Source organism: Rhagoletis pomonella, unplaced genomic scaffold (assembly GCF_013731165.1).
Source record: "Rhagoletis pomonella isolate Grant_MI unplaced genomic scaffold, Rhpom_1.0 Rhpom_scaffold_00017, whole genome shotgun sequence".
Classification (NCBI taxonomy): Eukaryota; Metazoa; Arthropoda; class Insecta; order Diptera; family Tephritidae; genus Rhagoletis; species Rhagoletis pomonella.
This window is the reverse complement of record NW_023458571.1, coordinates 1608367-1612067: the sequence shown is the minus strand read 5'-3', so window position 1 is coordinate 1612067 and position 3701 is coordinate 1608367. Positions and strand designations below refer to the sequence as shown.

General features: G+C 42.4%; 1 protein-coding gene across 1 annotated transcript in view; it reads left to right on the top strand.

Annotated features, from left to right (window-relative positions):
- The window catches only part of LOC118749514, a 9465-nt gene extending 7360 nt beyond the window's left edge, over nt 1-2105 (top strand). Inside the window, exon 2 of the mRNA XM_036484307.1 lies at nt 1977-2105. The gene's annotated coding sequence lies outside the window, so the exon portion shown is untranslated. The remainder of the gene's footprint in view (nt 1-1976) is intronic.
- Nucleotides 2106-3701: the final 1596 nt, after the last annotated feature.

Below are 3701 nucleotides of genomic sequence, written 5' to 3'. Positions count from 1 at the left end.
TGCTACATTCAAATAAATAAGTTCTTTTTAAATTAAAACTTGTAACAGGACGTTTCGTCGTGGAGGCTGAATTGTCCGACGGTGGCGCTAAAGATCCCTTCCTTGCCCACCTTGGCATTGCCATTGCTTGGCATCAAGCACGATTTTTACATCGTGTCGGGGGCAGCGCTCATATGTACGTTCTAAGCGCTCATAGAAGAGATCATTGGACGCCTCATCCTTCTCTTCCGTCGAGGCATGGGCGCAGATGATCGAGATGTTGAATAATCTAGCTTTGATGCGGATTGTGGCTAAACGTTCGTCCACCGGTGTGAACGCCAGTACTCGGCGACGGAGTCTCTCTCCTACTACGAATCCAACACCGAATTTGCGCTCCTTTACGTGGCAACTGTAGTAGACGTCGCAAGGCTACACGCTTACTTTTCCTTGCCTCGTCCATCGCATTTCTTGGATTGCGGTGATGTCAGCCTTTGTCTGCCCGAGGACATCAACCAGCCGCGCAGAGGCACCTTCCACATTAAGGGTCCGGATATTCCAGGTGCATACCCTTAAATTATAGTCCTTTATACGATTACCGTGGTCGTCATCAAAAAAGGCTGTTTGTTCTTTTTCATTGGGGGGGTTTTAACGTGTCGGGACCCATCGCATGTGAAGTTTTACGCCTTCTCACTTTAGCTCGCTCCCAAACGGGTGTTTGGTTGCTACCCAGAGGATACGTGGATACAAATATCCGGACGTTGTGGGCTGCGATTTGAACCGTACGCACAAGAATCGCTTCTGGCCACTCCCAGGTGAATGGCAGTCAAAAATTTTCCCCTTCTGCGCACGGAACCATCCTTCGCCTACAGGTTTCTTAAATTCTGAAACAGCCCAAGGAATGAGAGTGAAGAATTCTTTTTAAAAAGCCTTAGAAAAGCTTACACATCTTGTTAGGCTTGTAAGCGGTGTTTAAACAACGAATTATGCTACATTCTTCAAGTGAAGATGAAAGTCAGGAGGATACATCTGACAGTTTAAGCGACGATGCAACTCTCATTACTATTTTTGACTTCAAGTCAGGGTTGCCGTTTTGGGCTTTTCCTACCAAAATAGGTAGGTTTTTTGTCTCGTTGGTAGGATGGTAGGATTATTAAAAACAAATCTCTGGTCTCATTCTTTATCTTGCATGGGTCGAACTGTTTGCTGTTATATCAAACACCTTTAAAAAAAATTGCTGCTTACTGGTATAGGCAGAATTATACTAATTACATTCGGCAATTCTCTAAACTCCGTAGGCGCTATAAAAAATTTTATCCATTGCGTATCTAACGGGATATCAAGCGATTGAATTGATGGATGTAAGGCCGATTTATAAATCAGATATTTTTCTTTGAAATGCAGGTGCGAATCGATGACAGTTTCAACAATGACAAGGTCGTTAAAATATTTTAAATGACATTAGAAGAGCGATTCAAATGCCTAATACATAACAAATGTACGTGTTTAAAGAATATGTTGTTTTTTATCATACACGAAAATTAAAAAGAACAACTTATTGTTAGTCATATTTCCAGTAAATTGGAGAATCTCAAAAAATAAATCAATGGCAAACCCGCAGCGCGCAGCCCCAACGCCGGAGGCTCCTGGATGCGGACAGTTGGCAAGCCTAACCGTGAGGTTTCTTTTGACATTGCTTATGTATATATACTTCATAATATACTTATGAATGCAAATGAGCGATGTATAAAAAATCGACGACGGAATTTTATGTTCTGCTACGATTTTTCACGTCATTTACTCCGAACGCTTTATTAAATTACAAAACTATGCGATTTTTTGCCATTTTTTCAGTTTTTCGCAATTTACTCGATATTTTGAGAGTGTAAAAGTCAAACGGACCTCAGATTCGGATTCAGCGTGTCGAAATACATGTCGGTGGGTGGGTCTGGCTAAAAGCACACGCCACTTTTTTCTGTGTGCTATATGTAAGTTAACACATCCGCCGTCACCCAACATGTTGCATTCCCACAGTCCAGCAATACACGTGCGCCATGTCAGCATAATTGTGGTTCACAACATAATTGACATCCTACACCTTTGTCAAGGCCAAGTGCATTTCATCATATCATGCTATAGCAATATTGCACAACGTTATCAGACACCTATGGGAACCGTCGGCCACAGTTAGTACCTCTGGCTAATGCTTACGCAACCATTAGTATACCGGAGCCAATGCATTAGGCATTGCAGCGGTGTCAGCATAATTTCATTTCACACGGTTGTGAAATCAGTGTTTTGCATATTCCAAGTTACCTGTGGGAATTCAAGGCCAAGGCGGCTCGCTGACGTCGCCTATGTCTGGCTATAGAACAACGGCAGCGGAACAGCCTATAAAGGGTGGCAGAACTCGGAGCAGCGGCAGTTGCATCGGGGTGTTACTATAGTCAATTAGGCTTATTTATTTATCTCAATAAAGACCTTATATTATAACGTTTAAATTACCTCTTTTAATTCCAGGGCAAGTTGGCCCTTTAATTTTTTTGTTGTTCAGGACCTTCAGTCCTTAACTGGCGCCCGGGGCAGGGACCAGTAGTCTTAGTAGTAAAATAAAATCGGGATAATCAAATCAGTGATTAAGGGCCGGTTGTTCAATGTATGATTAGCACTAATCGGAGGTAGAAGCTCTGGTTATATACAACGACTGCTTTATCGATCACATGTTATATGCATGATGTCGAAAACGTCGATAATGATGTTTAACCAGCAAGTAGTGTTAACCAGACATTGAACAACCGGCCCTAAGTGATTGTGAAAAGTGGAAAGAAGTTATACCAAATAAAAGGGAAAAATAAAAATTAGCTAAAAGGCTATCTAAAAAGAAGCCAGTAAACAAAATATCAAAAAGCTATTAAAGTGCTTAAGTGAAACTAATCAAAAAATAATCAAGTGACAAATAAATGATCCTTGCAGTGTTGTGAGTAAAAATAACCACTTTTCGTCTGCATATTTTCCTTGTTTATTTCCAGGATGGATTCGCTTCAGGACGACGTAACGAGATTGACTGGTGCAGTTAACGCACTTATGGACCAGCTGAATGGGATAGAGAGGCGTGTATCAAGCTTGGACACACTTCAAAATAGGATCGCTTTGATAGAAGCTGCTACTCCGCAGCTAAATGGAGTGGAAGCAGAAGTACAAGTTCAGCCCCGAGCTCCAGCAACGGAGGCGGAACTTAGAGATATCTCGAGACTTCCAGACTCTGTGAAGGAGCTACAGGTGTTCAACTGTAAGCCAACTATGTTTGTGTCATGGGTGCATGCTGTCGAGAGCATCCTTACTGATTTCGAGCGAGAGGGTAAGCCAATCTATCGTGCGATTTTACAGCACATTCGACAAAAGATACGAGGACCTGCCGATACTGCCCTCATATCCTATAGCATTTTTGACACTGACTGGACTGCCATGAAGGAGTGTCTATCACTCCATTATGCCGACAAACGCGACATACGCACCTTGGAGTACCAACTCCACCAACTCTCCCAAAGGGATTCGCGGCTCGATGACTTCTATGGAGCCGTGAATCACCAATTGCTTTAATTATAAATAAACTCAAAACTGAGAAATACTCTCAGGAGACAGCGCAGGTACTAATAGATACGTACAGAAATCGCGCGCTTGATGTGTTCATCCGTGGATTGAATGGGGATCTTTCAAAGATGCTC